A 19,388-nucleotide genomic window follows, 5' to 3' on the forward strand; every position below is an offset into this window, starting at 1 on the left:
TCCAATTATACTTTACAAGTAACTAGAAGACACAGTTTCATCTCCAGTGCAACTTGCTGGAGATAAAAACTGAGTGGCCTATCCAAGAAACACAATAGGTGTTTGTTTTCTTTTGTTGTATATAAAGACTGGGACAGCATTAATTTGAGCCTATGGTACTCCAGTGGGCCTTGAATGGCTGCCTGCAAATCATGGGTTTTATCCTACAGTAATGGAGAGTAAAGTTCTGAGTTCAAAAATGATGTGATAAAAGTTCAATTTAGAAAAAGTGGTCCACCGCAGCCAGATGAGAGGAAGGTAATAATGTCTACAGCAAGGAAGATAGTTGGCCTAACATAAAGGGTTAAGTAAAGGGCTTTAAAGTCAGAAAGCACTGACTTCGCCAACACTTCCTTGCTCTCTGACACTGGGAAAGTTATGGCTTTCCTTTCCTTACCAGTAAAACAAAGCTGATAAAACCAGACCTGGGCCACACCTGGTGGCACACACCTGTAGTCTCAGCCACTCAGGAGGCTGAGGCAGAAGGACTGCTTGAGCCTAGGAGTTCAAGACAAGTGGGGGCAACATAGTGAGACCCCGTTTCAAACAACAAACAAAACAACAACAACAAAAACACCAAAAACTAGAAACAAATTTTTAAAACCCTAGGTCTTACCCAACCATAGTGGACATTACATGAAATAATGCACACAGCACACATGCCACAATGCCTGTCAAAGGGTAAGCACACTGCACTCTGAGACCAATTCTCTGACACCAACTAGGTGTTCTACAATTCAACTCAATTCTGATACTACTTGGAGTTAATATCAGATCCCACAAGTTAAAGAGCAAGGTTTCCAACAAGACTGCCCTCACTTCAGACATCCCCAGGCTATCCACACTAATGTCCAACTTGGCTACAAATTCAGAGATTCCCAAAACCTCCCTTCAGTTTCAACAATTCTCACAGAAATCACTGAAAGCCCTATACTTAAATAATCACAGTTTCATTACAAAGGCTGCAACTCAGGAACAGCCCAATGGAAGAGGTACATAGAACAAGGGCAAGGTCTAGGAAAGAGGGCAGCGGGACGCAAAGCTTCCCTGCTCTCTCCTGAAGAAATCCAGGTGTCATCCTCCTAGCAAACCAGTACATTCACTGCTATTCCAGGGTTTTTATGTGGGGCTTGATGACTCAGGCATGAGTGATTAAATCACTAGCCAGATGACTGGGCTTTGCTATCCAGTCACTGTCCCCTCCCCAGAGACCAGGCGATGGGGCTAAAAGTTCCAAGGTCTCTCTGATGTGGACAGCTCCTTTCCTGAACTATCTAAGGGCCCACCCAGAGTCACCTTATCAGGATAAACTCAGGTGTAGTCAAGAGAGACTCTTGTTATGAATAACAAAAGATACATCTATAAGGAAATTCCAAGATTTTTTGAAGCTCATTGTCAGGAACCAAAGACAAAGGCCAGATATACTAGATTCTTCATCATATCACATACACAAGAAATGGAGACTATAATTTCAGAAACTGACTAGTAGATTACTGAAGTAATGCAAAGCATAAAGATCAGGAGAAAAAACATCAAAAGCATTACAAAAGCAGCAGCAATAGAAAAAGGCTGAGAGGGAGGGTGTCGAAATTATCTACAAAGGTTCAAGCCTGGACAATTAAATAGACAGAGACAGACATATCCTGGCAGGAAACCGAATATGGGATTGAGAATGAATTTAGTTTTAATCAAATTGAGACTGAGGTGACAACCAGAGATTGCAGATGAACACTGGGCAGATGGAGATCATAAGCCTAGAGATGAGAGAGGATATGGCCAGAATCAGTTGTCAGAGTTATCCACATAGATGGAACGCCCCCCCACCACAAGACTCCCGAAACCCTCACAAAGGAGGATATCAGCTAATGGTGTCACTTAAGCTGCTATGTCAAACAAAAGCAAGTTACTGCATGCAGCAGAGAGTGTAAGGGATAACGTCTAAAAGATTTAGTATTTTTGACTCTAAACAAAATGGTACCTAATCTTTAAAATAAAGATCCAAAAAGAATAACACAACCAAATGCCAAACAGAAATGCTGAGTTTGTTCTTTCACAGAAATGTATTACTTTATTTTCTAAAAAAGGACATTTATCTCCCTCCAACAGAAATAAATACTTATTTTTCAATGAAAAGGTTACAGAACAAGCATAGAACATGTCAACAATACAACATAAACAGGAACAACTATGATCAATTCAAAAAGCGTTGTGTTCAGATACATGAAGCAAGACAAAAAACTCAAGCATCTAAATCATTACAAAGACTTACCCAGAGCTTTTAGAGTCCTGCTTTTTAAAGTACGTTCAGTAGCTAGAAACTGTCTCGTTAACTGACCATGGATTCAGAAGCATCACAATTTACTTTCCCCTGGAATGCATATATCACATCATCCATTTGTTGCCAGCTTCCCAGAAGAGAGTACCCACTCTGTATTTCAGCCTGTGAACATGATAAATGGGAGAAAAAAGAGAAAGCAGAGTTTGGGAACAGTGCACTGGGCTAATCAGATGGTTCATGGAGTTATGGGCCCAGGGACCTGAAACATCTGACTACTGAATGGATTAACGCACAGGGCAACTCAGGAAGCTGGGTCATAGTGCTTGGGAAGGGAATGCCAAAAGACTGAGGTGAGAGCCCAATATGCATGCCACCTCTGTAAAGATCCAGAGAGAGAGGGCAGCTGAAATGTTAACACTGGCCAGGTCCTTGGAACTTCCGCTTCTCCCTGAGCCAGAATTGAACAGCAAGGGCAAAATCACAGCCTAGATCCCGCCCCAAGTGTCAGGCCTCTGAGCCCAAGCTAAGCCATCATATCCCCTGTGACCTGCACGTATACATCCAGATGGCCTGAAGCAACTTAAGATCCACAGAAGTGAAAATAGCCTTAACTGATGACATTCCATCATTGTGACTTGTTTCTGCCCCACCCTAACTGATCAATGTACTTTGTAATCTCCCCCACCCTTAAGAAGGTTCTTTATAATTCTCCCCAAAACATTGCTCTCAACTCTACCGCCTACCCCAAAACCTATAAGAACTAACGATAATCCACCACCCTTTGCTGACTCCTTTGTCAGACTCAGCCCGCCTGCACCCAGGTGAAATAAACAGCCATGTTGTTCACACAAAGCCTGTTTGGTGGTCTCCTCACACGGACACGTGAGACATTTGGTGCCAAAGACCCGGGTCAGTGGGACTCCTTCAGGAGACCAGTTCGCTGTCCTCATCCTCACTCCATGAAGAGATCTACCTACGACCTTGGGTCCTCAGACCAACCAGCCCAAGGAACATCTCATCAATTTTAAATCAGGTAAGTGGCCTCTTTTTACTATCTTCTCCAATCTCTCCCAATATCCCTCAACCTCTTTTTCCTTTCAGTCTTGGTGCCACCCTTCAATCTCTCCCTTCTCTTAATTTCAATTCCTTTCATTTTCTGGTAGAGACAAAGGAAACACATTTTATCCGTAGACCCAAAACTCTAGCACTGGTCATGGATTCGGGAAGGCAGCCTTCCCTCGGTGTTTAATCATTGCGGGGACGCCTCTCTGATTATTCACCCACGTTCCATTGGTGTCTGATCTCCGCGAGGACGCCTGCCTTGGTCATTCACCCACGTTGCCTTGGTGGCAAGTCAATTGCGGGGACGCCTGCTTTGGCTGCTCACCCATGTTGCAGCCCAGGGCTGCTCCCCACCCCCTTCTTCGTGTCTCTACCCTTCTCTTTAAACTTGCCTCCTTCACTATGGGCAACCTTCCACCCTCCATTCCCCCTTCTTCTCCCTTAGCCTGTGTTCTCAAGAACTTAAAACCTCTTCAACTCTCACCTAACCTAAAATCTAAGTGTCTTATTTTCTTCTGCAAATACCGCTTGGCCCCAATACAAACTCGACAGTAGTTCTAAGTGGCCAGAGAATGGCACTTTCGATTTGTCTATCCTACAAGATCTAGATAATTTTTGTCGAAAAATGGGCAAATGGTCTGAGGTGCCTGACGTCCAGGCATTCTTTTACACATTGGTTCCTCCCTAGTCTCTGCTCCCAATGAGACTCATCCAAATCTTTCTTCTTTCTCTCCTGTCTGTTCCTTCAGTCTCCACCCCAAGCTCTGAGTCCTTTGAATCCTTTTCTATGGACTCATCTGATCTCTCCTCTCCTCCCCAGGGTGCCCCTCGCCAGGTCAAGCCAGGTCCCAGTTCGTCCTCAGCCTCTGCTCCCCGACCCTATAATCCTTCTATCACCTTCCCTCCTCACACCCGGTCTGGCTTACAGTTTCGTTCCACGACTAGCCCTCCACAACCCGTCCAACAATTTCCTCTTAAAGAGGTGACTGGAGCTAAAGGCATAGTCAAGGTTAATGCTCCTTTTTCTTTATCCGACCTTTCCCAAATCAGCCAGTGTTTAGGCTCTTTCTCATCCGACCCCACTAAATATATACGGGAATTCCAATATCTAACTCTGTCCTACGATTTAACCTGGAGTGACCTAAATGTCATCCTAACTTCTACCCTCTCCCCAGATAAACAGGAAATAGTTTATTCCCTTGCCCAATCTCACGATGATAACCACCAGCTTCATGAGCCAGACCTCCAGGAAGGCATTAGAGCAGTTCCCTGAGAAGATCCCCAATGGAATTATCAGGCAGATTCCCTAGGTATAGCTAGGCGAGATTACATGGTTTCCTGCCTAGTTGAAGGGCTTAACAAGGCAGCTTACAAAGCTGTTAATTTTAACAAATTTAAAGAAACTACCCAAGGTAAAGACAAAAACCCAGCCCAGTCCACCCTGGACCCAGAGGGGCCAGAAGGCCACCCTATTCTTACTATGCATTTTATCACCCAGTGAGCTCCTGACATTGGAAAAACCTCCAAAAATTGGAATCTGGCCCTCAAACCCCACAACAGGAATTAATCAACCTCGCCTTCAAGGTGTACAATAGTAGAGAGGAGGTAGCCAGACAGCAACGCATTTCTGAGTTACAGCTACTTGCCTCCGCAGTAAGACAACCCACAACCACGTCTCCAGCATACAAGAACTTCAGAACCTCCAAGCCAAGGCTCCCAGAGGCTCCTTCAAAACATTCTCGTGGACCTTGCTTCAAATGCCAAAAGCCTGGCCTCTGGGCCTTAGAATGCCGGCAGCCCAGGATTCCTTCTAAGCCGTGCCCTGTCTGTGCGGGCCCCCACTGGAGGTCGGACTGTCTGACTCGTATCACCGCTGCTCCTAAAGCCCCTGGAGCCCAAACCCAGTGTTCCTTGGCCGATTCTTTCCCAGACCTCCTTGGCTTAGCAGCTGGAGACTGACGCTACCCGATCACCTCAGAAAACTCCCTGGACCATCAGGTAACTCTTACGGTGGAAGATAAGTCAGTCCTCTTCTTAATCAATACGGAGGCTACCCACTCCACATTACCTTCTTTTCAAGGGCGTGTTTCCCTTGCCTCCATAACTGTTATGAGTATTGAAGGCCAGGCTTCTAAACCTCTTAAAACTTCCCAACTCCAGGCCGGGCGCGGTGGCTCAAGCCTATAATCCCAGCACTTTGGGAGGCCGAGACGGGCGGATCACGAGGTCAGGAGATCGAGACCACCCTGGCTAACACGGTGAAACCCCGTCTCTACTAAAAAATACAGAAAACTAGCTGGGCGAGGTGGCGGGCGCCTGTAGTCCCAGCTACTCGGGAGGCTGAGGCAGGAGAATGGCGTAAACCCGGGAGGCGGAGCTTGCAGTGAGCTGAGATCCTGCCACTGCACTCCAGCCTGGGCGACAGAGCGAAACTCCGTCTCAACAAAAAAAAAAAAAAAAAAAAAAAAAAAAAAAAAAACTTCCCAACTCTGGTGCCAACTTACACAATACTCTTCTAAGCACTCCTTTTTAGTTATCCCCACCTGCTCAGCTTCCTTATTAAGTCGAGACATTTTAACTAAATTATCTGCTTCGCTGACTATTCCTGGGCTACAGCCACACCTTATTGCCACCTTTTCCCCCAGTTCAAAGGCTCCTTCACATCCTCTCCTTGTATCTCCCCACCTTAACCCACAAGTATAGGACACCTCTACTCCCTCCTTGGCAACAAATGATGCACCCCTTACCATCCCATTAAAACCTAATCACCCTTACCCCACTCAACGCCAGTATCCCGTCCCGCAGCATGCTTTAAAACGATTAAAGCCTGTTATCACTCACCTGTTACAGCATGGCCTTTTAAAGCCTATAAACTCTCTTTACGATTCCCCCATTTTACCTGTCCAAAAACCGGACAAGTCTTACAGGTTAGTTCAGGATCTGTGCCTGATACAACAAAATTGTTTTGCCTATCCACCCCGTGGTGCCAAACCCATATACTCTCCTATCCTCAATACCTCCTTCCACAACCCATTATTCTGTTCTGGATCTCAAACATGCTTTCTTTACTATTCCTTTGCACCCTTCATCCCAGCCTCTTTTCGCTTTCACTTGGACTGACCTTGACACCCATCAGGCTCAGCAAATTACCTGGCCTGTACTGTCGCAAGGCTTCACAGAAAGCCCCCATTACTTCAGTCAAGCCCAAATTTCTTCCTCATCTGTTACCTATCTCGGCATAATTCTCATGAAAACACATGGGCTCTCCCTGCTGATCGTGTCTGGCTAATCTCCCAAACCCCAATCCCTTCTACAAACAACTCCTTTCCTTCCTAGGCATGGTTATAGACTTCTGCCTTTGGATACCTAGTTTTACCATCCTGACTAAACCATTACATAAACTCACAAAAGCAAACCTAGCTGACCCCACAGACCATAAATCCTTTCACCACTCCTTTCCATTCCTTAAAAACAGCCCTAGAAGCTGCCCCAACACTAGCTCTCCCTAACTTATCCCAACCCTTTTTCATTACACACAGCCAAAGTGCAGGGCTGTGTGGTCGGAATTCTTACACAAGAGCTGGGACTGTGCCCTGTAGCCTTTTTATCCAAACAACTTGACCTTACTGTTTTAGCCTAGCCATCATGCCTCCGTGCAGCCGCCCTAATACTTTTAGAGACCCTCAAAATCACAAATTATGCTCAGCCCACCCTCTACAGTTCTCGTAACTTCCAAAATCTGTTTTCTTCCTCACACCTGACACATATACTTTCTGCCCTCCCCAGCTCTTTCAGGTCTACTCACTCTTTGTTGAGTCTCCCACAATTATTATTGTTCCTGGCCCAGACTTCAATCTGGCCTCCCACATTATCCCTGATACCACACCTGACCCCCATGACTGTATCTCCCTGATACACCTGACATTCACCCCATTTCCCCATATTTCTTTCTTTCCTGTTCCTCACCCTGATCACACTTGGTTAAGTGATGGCAATTGCACCAGGCCTAATCGCCACACACCATCAAAGGCAGGCTATGCTATAGTATCTTCCCCATCGATCATTGAGGCTACTGCTCTGACCCCATCCACTACCTCTCAGCAAGCCAAACTCATTGCCTTAATTTGGGCCCTTACTCTTGTAAAGGGACTATGCATCAATATTTATACTGACCTCATATCCTACACCACCATGCTGTTTTATGAGCTGAAAGGTTTCCTCACTACACAAGGGTCCTCCCTCATTAATGCCTCTTTAATAAAAACTCTTCTCAAGGCCACTTTACTTCCAAAGGAAGCTAGAGTCATTCACTGCAAGGGCCATCAAAAGGCATCAGATCCCATCGCTCAGGACAATGCTTATGCTGATAAGGTAGCTAAATTGCAGCTAGTGTTCCAACTTCTGTCCCTCACAGCAGTTTTTCTCCTTCTCATCTGGTCACTCCCACCTACTCCCCCACTGAAACTTCCGCCTATCAATCTCTTCCCACACAAGGCAAATGGTTCTTGGACCAAGGAAAATATCTTCTTCCAGCCTCACAGGCCCATTCTATTCTGTCGTCATTTCATAGCCTCTTCCATGTAGGTTACAAGCTGCTAGCCCGCCTCTTAGAACCTTTCATTTCCTTTCCATCGTGGAAATCTATCCTCAAGGAAATCACTTCTCAGTTGTTCCATCTGCTATTCTACTACTCCTCAGGGATTGTTCAGGCCCCCTCCCTTCCCTATATATCAAGCTTGGGGATTTGCCCTTGCCCAGGACTGGCAAACTGACTTTACTCACATGGCTCGAGTCACGAAACTAAAATACCTCTTGGTCTAGGTAGACACTTTCACTGGATGGGTAGAGGCCTTTCCCACAGGGTCTGAGAAGGCCACCGCGGTCATTTCTTCCCTTCTGTCAGACGTAATTCCTTGGTTTGGCCTTCCCACCCCTATACAGTCCAATAACGGACTGGCCTTTACTAGTCAAATCACCCAAGCAGTTTCTCAGGCTCTTGGTATTCAGTGGCACCTGGTTTTACCTCAAACCGCCACTCTTAAGTCTCACTTTAAGTAGACAGAAGATCTTCAGTGACAAAGTACACTCCAATACTTTCACCATGATGAAGTCCTATACTTTACTTTTATACTTACTCTTATTCTCGTTTCCATTCTTATGCCACCCTCTACCTATCCCCAGCTATCTCCATCACACTATCAATCTCAGTCACTCTCTCCTAGCCGTTTCTAATCCTTATTTAACAAACACTTGCTGGCTTTGCATTTGTCTTTCCTCCAAAATCGCAGAGGCCTTGACTTACTCACTACTAAAAAAAAAAAAAAAAAAAAAAAAGTGGGGGGGGGACTTTATATTGTTAAATGAAGAGTGTTGTTTTTATCTAAATCAATCTGGCCTGGTATATGACAACATAAAACTAGCTCCTACAGTGTCTTACTGGCCAATTCATGCATCTCAATTTCTACCCTATGTTTTCCTCCACAAAAAAGTAATCCCTGTCCAACTTTCGCTTCCAGCAAGATCAAATAGATATAGTTTTTCCTACTGCTCTAGCTAAGTACAACTAAAAATCCTAGCCATTATATGTAAAACAAATATGGGAAGACTCTGGACTCTGAAGATACAGATAAGGCAAACCAGATAGGCACCTTGGGACCCATGGAAAACATGGTGGTGAGTTCCCTGGGTTTTCTTTTCGCCTCAACATATACCATAGACAACAAGCTTAAAAACAAAAACAAACAAACAAAAAACAAAACACAAACCCCTGCTCTCCTAAGCCAAAGAACTGAACAACAACATGCCCTCCAGCCAATACCACAGAAAAAAACTGGCCCACCACCCCCCACAAAAGCAAAAGCCATGTGGGGAGCCTAAGTTTCCACCCTTATGAGGCAGTAATGTTGTTCAGGTGTGTCTACCCCTTATCCCTACAGGGGAGATATTGGAGAATTCTAGACTTCCTTCCCTGCCAGGTGGTAATAAAACCACCTTCCCCTGCCAGGAAGTATCTGTGGAGACACCTGGAGAGCCTGGGTTTCTCCTCCCACCTAGCAGTAATGAGACATCCCTTCTGATCCCCACTGGCATGGTATCTATCAGAGGAGGCCTAGAGTCAGTTTCACCACAGCCCAGGGGTAAGAAGGCCATCCCCTCCCAGTGGTATTAGTAGAGTCCTAAAGAGGGGTTCACACTCCTACAACTGCCCAGCAGTAATGAGGACGTCCACTTTGTGTGTCAATGGATCAGTTCCTCAAAAGCACAAACTACCACAACTCATGCAAAATTAAATGGATTATCTGAATAGCCCTAATAACTGTTAAAGAAACTGAATGAAGCCTTCGAAAAAGAAATCTGGCCCAGATCATTTCATTAAAGAATTCTACCAATGTTTAAAGAATTAAGATCAATTCTACACAATCTCTTCCAGAAAACAGAAGCATAGGGAGCACTTCCAATTTTTTTTTTTTTTTTTTTTAGACAGGGTCTCACTCTGTCACCCAGGCTGGAGTTCAGTGGCATGATCACGGCTCACTGCAGGCTCAAGTGATCCTCCTGCTGCAGCCTCCCAAGTAGCTAGGACTATAGGTGCATGCCACCATATCTGGCTAACTTTTTTTTTTATAGAGTCAGGGCCTCCCTATGTTGCCCAGGCTGGTTTTCAACTTCTGGGCTCAAGCAATCCTCCCAGAGGATGGTTTCGGGCTCCCAGATTACAGGCGTGAGCCACCACACTCAACCTAAAAGGGAGATCTAACTGCAGATAGAAGTGGAGAAGGCCATAATGTGACCATAGAAGGAGAGATTAATAATACAACCATAAACCAAGGAATGCCATCAGCCACCAGAAGCTAGAAGAGGCAAGGAGCAGATTCTCCCCCAGATCTTCCAGAGGTGGCATGGCCCTCTGACACTGTGATCTTGGCTGACTGATACTGATTTCAGAATTCTGGCCTCCAGAACGTTGAGAAATAAATGCCTGACGTTTTAAGCCACCATGTTTGCAGTAATTTGTTATGGCAGCCACAGGAAACTGGTATAAATACCTCCCCATCTCCAAATAAATATGTATGCAAAAGGCATACATATTTGACTAGTCTTAAGTACAAATGCAAAAGAGAAAATCAGATACAATTTCAGAGTTCCCCATTCAAAATGATAATATAACACTCCTAATTTTTTTATAAAGTATAGATAAAAAGAGAAATAAATACAGCTTTGGAAATTATATCCACTGGATCCAATTATATCCAATGTATACTCAGTTCCCTGAAGATTAGCCTACTCAATAGACAAGAACTGTTTATCAAGTAGTCTAGCAAAATTGAAGACTCAATCTTTATTAACTCTGACTTCTAGTATATTTCTTCTCTGAAGGAAAGAGAAGCTAAATTGTATAGGTTTCATTACTACCATAAAGAAATTCAACAAAATAAGGTCACTCTGGCACTCCTTGGAGTCCTCTAGATTATTTCCATCCTGCTTCTCCACCGCCTTCCCATTCTTAGTGAACAAAGCAAACATAATCCTTGCTTTAATTTAATCAATTGGTCTTAATGAACCACCACATTAAAACTGTAAACAACCTAGGGCCAGGTGCAACGGCTCACGCCTGTAATCCCAGTCCTTTGGAAGGCCGAAGAGGAAGAATCACTTCAGCTCAGGAGTTCGGGACCAGCCCAAGCAACACAGAGAGACTTCATCCCTACAAAAAAAAAATAGAAAAATTGGCCAGGTGCGGTGGCACATGCCTGTAGTCCCAGCTACTCTGGGAAGCCGAGCTGGGAGGATCACTTGAGTCCATGCATTCAAGGTTACAGTGAGCTGTGATCAGGCTACTGCAATCCAGTCTGGGCAACAGAGTGAGACTCTGTCTCTACAAAAATAAAAAATAAAAAAACCTAAGTTTAAATCTGTAGTCACTCTCATTAAGAAGTATGTTAACCCAGTAAACTCTTCAGGTTGAGCACTACATCATAAAATTTCATTATGTGTACAACACAAACAATAAACCTGGTAATATATTTTACTGAATTTCGAAATGATATAATGGAACATGCAAGACTATCAAAACAATCATTATAACACATGAAAGGGGAAAAGGCAAAAAGGATGTCTCATTTAAATCTCCCACATTATAGACAGACTCACCCTAAGTAGCTACAGTAAGTTACATTCAGCATGGATATTCAGAAACTTTGGATATAACTTGTAATACAAGGCACACTCACTGAAATGATCCCTTACACTTAAAGCCACACAAGTACAGTATATTTTAAATTTACAGTACATTAAAACAGGCATTATAGCATAGCAATTAAGAGCACAGACTCTGAAACTAGACTGCATAGGTTCAAATCCATGCCCTGTACCTTCTTTGGGCTTCTGTTTCCTCATAAGCAAAATGAAGATAATAACAGTACTTGTATTTACTTCACAGTGGAAGCTGAGAGGGTTAAAAAGGAGTTAAAAACTTAAAGCATTTAGAACAGAACTCAGTATACACCTGGCACTCACACATTATTAAAAGAGAGGGTCGCTATTACTACCTATGGTCTTCATAACAGTTTCATGGCTACCATGTTTACTTTTCATCATAGAAAACCTAGAGGTGATGAAATCTCAGTGACCTCTGTACTGAAGGCATTGATTTGTGTTTATCTCCTTCTCTACACAGTAAAGCTCAAAGACATAAATCGTGTCTTATTTAAAACTCTGTCCCCATCACCAAGTCCATGGTGTGTGTCCAAAAATGATCAAGTTTAGTCAAGAAATATTTTGGTGTTTAAGCTACCCCAACTTTCAATCATTTTCCTCCCTAACTCTACACAGGTAAATTTTTATTTAAAGGCTACACAAAAAGAAAATAATAATTCTAATACAGCATTTATATTATGAAAGCAGAAATGGTCAGAGCCACAGCCAAGGCTGCCTTTCCCAAGATACCTAAACATTCCAGTGGGGGAAGAGTCCCTGTCAAGAGTTAAAAACAATCCCCTCAGTCCATGCTCCCAGTCACATGTAGCTGGAAGAGCTGGAAAAACTGCCACCACCACTCATTCCTCTTTCTTCATCATTTATTCTTATCTTCATCTAGCATTTCCCTTCTTTGTGACACCACCACTAGATAGCAGCTCACCACATACTATCCCTCTCCTCCATGAGTTCTCCCAAGGGAATTAACTATATACACTTACATAAAACAGATGTGATCTCCTATTTGAGATGAAAAACTAAGAGTACCATAACTCTTCCCTTTATCTTTGTCCCTAAAACAGTAATCCACTTTCTCTGAGGAAGTGAACAACTGAAGTCTTCAGGAATCTCAACTGTGAAAGGCTGCAGATGGTTCTGTAACCACCTGTGAAAGGCGGTTAATCCTCTACTATCAGCTTTCACTGATGGCAACCCCTCATATGTCTCTTCCATTTGCCTCCAGAGTTTTTACAGTAGGATCCCTATGGCCCTACTGCCACAAGGAGAGGACAAGGTAAAGGTGTGAATAAACCTCATAGACTTTCCTGGGGCATTACCTCACAGCCATAGGGAACACACCGAAGGTTTTTCTTAGCTCACTGCATTAAAAACCTTGCAGCCAAAGGAATTACAGCAGTCCTCACTATCCAACAGCAATTAGTGTCTCACGGGGAGAGGACCACACAGCCATTTCTCTTTAACAAGGACCATATTTTGTAACGAAGAAAAAGAGATCTGCTTAGAATTTTCCCAAAAAATAAAACAAAAAAATCCAGTATGTTCATAAAATATCATGTATTATATTGACCAAAATTTAGATTACACTTTGCAACTATGCATTAATTCTTAGGACAAAAAAGTAATGAATAGATGGAGTGCTTGGGGCACAATTTTGTGACCAAATTGTAAAACAGCATGATGTGACAGCCTTAATTTCACATTTGCCTTTTGCAAAACAATTATATAACAGTCATTTTAGCCAAAAAAAATTATACTTTTCTTCATTTGTCTCCTGGAGCCTCTCACACCCCTTTTAAATTCTTTTAAAGTACCTCTTTCATAATTATCCCTGCTGTTTTTTCTCATTTAAAGTGTTCTTGCATTGCCATACTCTCACTAGAGCCTCTTTTTTATTACTGAAGTATATACATAAAGAGCACAAATCTTCATATTTTTACACATTCTGAATTTTTACATATACATATACTCATGTAACCACCACACATCTCAATGTGTAAAATGTTCCCTCATGCCCTTTCCCAGTCATTACCACCACCACCACCAACCCAGAGTAATCACTATTCTGACTTCTGTCACCAGAGAAGTACTGTACTTATTTTTGAACTTCATTTAAATGGAATCATGCAGTGTACAATCTTATGTCTGACTTTGTAAGATACATCCATGTTGATACATATATCCGTAATTCATTGTCTTTTATTGGTTTTGCAGTGTTTCATCTTATAACTGTATCACAATTTACTCATCCATTCTACTGCTGATGGACAATTGGTTCTGCAGTGTTTCATCTTATAAATATATGACAATTTACTCATCCATTCTATGCTGATGTACAACTGAGTTATATCCAATTTTTGATTACGAATAAAGGCATTATAAACATTCTTTAACTTTTTTTTAGTAGACACAAGCATTAGTTTCTCTTGAGTATACCTAGGAACGAATGCAAGCATTTGATCATGGGAAGGAGTAGACAAAGCCACAGTCTTCCAAAGTGACTGTACCATTTGACAACAATATGTAAGAGATCCAGCTGGTCTACACTCTTGCCAACACTGGAACTGTCCATCTTTTTAATTTTAGTTATTCTGGAAGGTGTATAGCAGTATCTCATTATTGTTTTAATTTATATTTCCCAATGACAAATAATGTTAAGTACCTTTTTATATGCATACTGGCCATTCTGAGACCCTCTAATAGAAAGTGCCTGTTCAAGACGCCTACACATTTTTAAAATGATTTTTCTCATTAATTATTTTATGCTACACATATACAAATACACACACAGAGACAGCATGAGTCCTTGGTCAGATATATAAATTGCAAATTTCTTCTTCCAGTCCATATTTTGCTCTTCATTTTCTTAGTGGTGTCTTTAGATGAAGAGAAGTTCCCAAGTTTAATGAACTCTGAAGACAAATTTATCAATCATTTTCATGATCAGTGCTTTCTGAGTCCTTTTTAAGAATCTCTGCCTATTCTAGGCACTAGTTCTTTATCCGCGCTTATGGTTTCAGCAGTTCTCCCCCTAGCTTTGACTTCATGAAATCCTGCCTCTTTTGCAAGATTTGCACCCCCTACCTTGTAGTCGATTTGCACTGCATTCATGTTATGTTGTTAGGTGCTGGACAACTTTAGTGTTACACATGTTTAAGTGGAGATCAGCTTTAAAACTAGAGAAATCATCAGTGATTACTTTCATATTACAATGATACCTGTACAAATATATTCAAAACCTAATGTAAAAAGAAAAAAAATTCTAATACCCATTATCCTAGCATTTTTCCCCCAAACATACCTTAGATGATTCTTTCTACACCTTTTAAACAAAGAACTTCCTGCTCTATCCTTTTTCCTAAATTAGTTAAGAAGACCTCCAGTTTCCAACCATATAGTTCCAAAGAAATAAACCTTACTCTTACGGCAAGCACGTACTCCCCTCCACAACCCTGTTATCTTCACATCCAATCACTCTCACAATATGCTTTCAGAATGTGTGTGGAATGTGAACTCTGCTCTGCCACAGCCAATGCCTGGTTCCTTCCCTCACCATCTCTTGTCTGGAGTACGCAAACTGTCCTTAACTGGTCTCCTCTTTACAGTCTGTCTTTCACCCTGTCACCAAAGTCACCTTTCAAAAACATAAAGTTGAGATTATGCATCTAATCGAGCTCCTTCTACAGTTCCCACTGTCCGCAGGATAAAGTCACTCTCTTAGCTAAGAGTTCACAACCTGGCTCTAACCTTTCCTGGCTTCCCTCCCAGCAACACCTACAATACTCTGGTCTGACCCCTGGACATCATGAGCTCTCACTTGTCCTGGCTTTGCTCTGTTTCTCCCTGTGCCTTTATCCTCCAGTTAGTTCCCTTCCTCTCCTGGCCAGGCCCACCCCAGAAGTGGTAACTGTTCCCTTTTACGTGCTCTCACAGCTCTCTGGACCCACAACTATATTTGAGTTCTTATCACACTTTAGTTAATCATTTATTTATTTGTCTCAACTGTCTACAAACTTCTGGACCTGGGACTTCTCCCCGAATTCCTCAAGGGTAGGGTCAGGAGTTAATGTTTACATCCTAAAGACTTGGCGCGGCTATTCCATAAAGGTTCAATGAAAGAATAAATGTCCTAGCCACTTTTACTCATCCTATTTTTTCAATAAATAAAGACCGGAAAAATTAGCACAAGTATATCAAAACAGCAAGCTTAACTAAAATTAGTTTTCTTTTAAAAGTCCCCCAGCAAATTATTCTTTTAAAAAATGTAATAAAAACAAAAATCTCAATTACTGATTTGTGCTTCCTGATAGAAATTAGTCATAACTGGCCAGGCACAGTGGCTCATACCTGTAATCCCAACACTTTGGGAGGCCGAGGCAGGCAGATCACCTGAGGTCGAGAGTTCAAGACCAGCCTGACCAACATGGAAAAACCCCGTCTCTACTAGCAATACAAAATTAGCCAGGCGTAGTGGCACATGTCTGTAATCCCAGCTACTCGGGAGGTTGAGGCAGGAGAATCACTTGAACCCAGGAGGCAGAGGTTATGGTGAGCTGAGATGGTTCCATTGCACTCCAGCCTGGGCAACAAGAGCAAACCTCCCTCTCAAAAAAAAAAAAAGAAATCAATCATAACTCTGTTCCAAAATAAATTTTTAACTAATGGGCAACAAAAGTAAGATGAATATACCACTTAACCAAGGTAAATGTAACTGTTACCACACAACTGGATGCCAAGGGAATAAAACGTGATTATTTACACAACTAAAAGATCACAAACAAAACTACTGGCTTGAATATGTGTTCATTCTAGGACATCACTGGAGCCTTTGAAAAAGAAAAATATATATATTAAAAATGAAAAATTTGTGCATATATTAATGTTTCCCCTTAACACATAACACATCTGTATGTCGCAGGAAGATAGTATGCATAGCAGTAGTAAGACAGTAAGAACACAGGCTGGAAACACAATGTTAATTGTGTGACATGAACAAATTACTTAAACCTCAACGTGCTTCAGTTTCCTCATCTGCAAAATAAAGATAATAAATGTATCCACCTCACAGTGATGCTAGATGACTGAGTTGGCACATGTAAGTCCCCTGATTCAGAGCCTGGCAGAGGACATGAATGCAGAGGAATAAATTTCAAATATTTTCACTGTTTTTTTAACTTTTTTAAGCCCTTTTACACATACTGTCTTTTCTTTTCCTCCCAACAGTGCAATGAGATTGTTTGAATACGAAATACTCACTTTAGAGATAAGACACTAATAGTGAAGTTGTATGATTACGCTATTTTTTTTTTTAATTTTTATTTATTTATTTTTTTTGAGACTGAGTCTCGATCTGTTGCCCAGGCTGGAGTACAGTGGCGCGGTCTCGGCTCACTGCAAGCTCTGCCTCCCAGGTTCACACCATTCTCCTGCCTCAGCCTCCCGAGTAGCTGGGACTACAGGCACCCACCACCACCACCACGCCCAGTTAATTTTTTTTTTCTGTATTTTTAGTAGAGACAGGGTTTCACCGTGTTAGCCAGGATCCTGACCTCGTGATCCACCTGCTTCGGCCTCCCAAAGTTCTGGGATTACAGGCGTGAGCTACCGCGCCTGGCCACCCTAAGACACTTTTAAGTGGCAGAGTTTGGACTAGAATCCACACATAATCTCAACCCCAGGCCAAACTGACCAAATCTCCACGGATCCAGTTTGGAAGAAAGAATCTTTTGGGTTTTCCCCATTGCTTCTTCCTGGTTGTCAGCAACAGCCAGCCTAAAGACCTCACGGGGGCAAATGCAGAGGACCACATGTTCAAATTAAAAAGTAGGAGAAGCCTGGCTTTCACAGAAACTGACACATAGTTGGCCCTCCAGAGATGGCAGCTATTGACTGAAACTTACAAGCACTATTACGTTTTTCTCAGTTACAGAACAAGGTACTACTCCACAAAATCAAGTCTACTACCAAAAACAAAAGTCACTTAATATTATGCTTATCTGTCATATCAAGCATATCTAAGTCCAATGTGCAACAGAAACCTAAACAAAAAAGTGGTAAGATTTATTTTTACTAATCTCAAAAAACATATGTTTCACAAAAAGGGCTTTCATCGTCAGTTTTTTGAAAACTAACCCAAGTAGTTATATTTCATGACATGATGTTTCTTTTAACAAATAAGTTAATGATATGATTAAATATTTCACCTTGGTAATGCCTTCAACACATTTGTTCAATACTTTTCTTGGGCTTAAAGTGACTCTCAATCCCTAATATCATCTACTGCCAGGTACACAAGAAACACAGTTAATGAACTTTAAAGGCAGATGCAATGTTTCCAGGGAAGTCATCTGAACCAAGGAAGTACAAGCAACCAAATCATCTCCACGCCCACGTCTAAGTGCCTTATCTTTCAACTTCTTTTCTTCAAATGGGCAATTAGAAGCTAAAATACACTTTAAAAATCAGGTTTGGTATCCGCCCTGGCTAGGGCCTACCTTTCTTTACGCGGCACTGCCACTCTGGCACCTACAGGCAGGCCTTTGGCGCCTGCAGGACTCAAAGGGAAGGCAGCCGCAGCCCCTGCTCTCCACAGCTCTCGTCGAAGCCCTGCACGTGGTGGCCACCTGAGACGTTTTAGTGGATGGCATTCCACAGTGGCTGAGCTCAGGTTGCGTTCCGGGAGGGCGCAGCTCCCAGACCCGCTGTGGTTGCAGGAGGAAGGTTTTGACGCTCCTAGCGTAAACAGCGACGGGACACTCTTCGCCCAGCTGCTACCTAGCCCTCGCTGCTCCCGCGGCCCCTCCGCACCCGACGCCTCCTCTACCCCCCAGAATTCGTTTCCCGCGCCTCCTCCCACCTGAGCCAGCGACGCCACCGCCACCTGCACCGGGACCCCAACTCCCAGGCCAGGGGCCGTTACCCGAGGTCGCGGCCCGCGGGAGGCCCAAGTCTCAGGAGGAAAAGCCTGGGCTACAGCTCCCGCTCCTTCACCTCTGAGATCCCCCCGCCGCCGCCATTTTCCTCGCGCCGTATCCCCACCTGACAGTTTCAGCCGCCCACCTGTGACAAGCAGGGCACGCCGCGCAGCGCCGAGTGGGGTGCGTGGGCAAGCTGGGACTCCGTAGGGGTCACAACCTCCGTGCGGAACCCGCCGTTAATTCATCCAGAACCGCGGAGGCGTCCGGCCGTCGCCCTAGTAATGCGTCCCGGAAGGCTACGTCCTGATTGGCTGCAAGAGCCGTGTCGCAACGGCGTCCCCAGCTGCGTGGGAAGCCCGGGTCCACGGCGCCCCGCGCCTGCTCCACAGCCCGGGATACCCCGGGTGCCTTTCTTTGAGAGCTCCTTTAAAGAGGCCGCGCTTATTTCCTCGTCTGCCCTCCTGGAGAGGAGGGACCCACGAAACGGTGGGGTGTAAGGGTAATAAAACAACGAAATAGGAAATTAGCGGAGGTCATTTGTCCGAGGGAACCTAATATTTCATTCAACCCCTAGAGCTGCAAAATGGAAAACAGAAATCTGGGAGTTTAATTTACAAGCCTAAATTGGGTGCGCGAAGTCACAGGACAAATCAGTAGTAGAAACAGTTCTAGAACCTCGGTTCCCTGATCAGGAGCACAAAGTTTTTCCAGCACGCTCAGTGTTTCCCCAGTCCTAGAAAATGTTTCCTCCCGGTTCCCATAGCAATTTAATCACACTGCTCCAAAGGTCTCCGTCACCTTCCATGGTGTGTCTGTCCCCTAACCTATTAGAATGCAAGCCCCTGAATGGTGGGGACTGTGGTTAAACCCCTTTTCAT

The 19,388-nt window shown here is 43.5% G+C and overlaps 1 protein-coding gene across 8 annotated transcripts in view; it reads right to left on the reverse strand.

Annotated features, from left to right (window-relative positions):
- The window catches only part of LCLAT1 (lysocardiolipin acyltransferase 1), a 216,344-nt gene extending 197,364 nt beyond the window's left edge, over positions 1 to 18,980 (reverse strand). The window contains exons 1-2 of one of the 8 annotated variants that reach the window (XM_033176142.1): positions 18,653 to 18,980; positions 2,309 to 2,479 (exon numbers count right to left, since the gene is read on the reverse strand). The gene's annotated coding sequence lies outside the window, so the exon portion shown is untranslated. Of the gene's footprint in view, positions 1 to 2,308; positions 2,480 to 18,631 lie in introns of all 8 variants that reach the window. The other 7 variants (XM_033176137.1, XM_033176139.1, XM_033176143.1 and 4 more) reach the window with 7 other exon arrangements.
- Positions 18,981 to 19,388: the final 408 nt, after the last annotated feature.

Source organism: Trachypithecus francoisi, unplaced genomic scaffold (genome assembly GCF_009764315.1).
Source record: "Trachypithecus francoisi isolate TF-2019V2 unplaced genomic scaffold, Tfra_2.0 Lachesis_group17, whole genome shotgun sequence".
Classification (NCBI taxonomy): Eukaryota; Metazoa; Chordata; class Mammalia; order Primates; family Cercopithecidae; genus Trachypithecus; species Trachypithecus francoisi.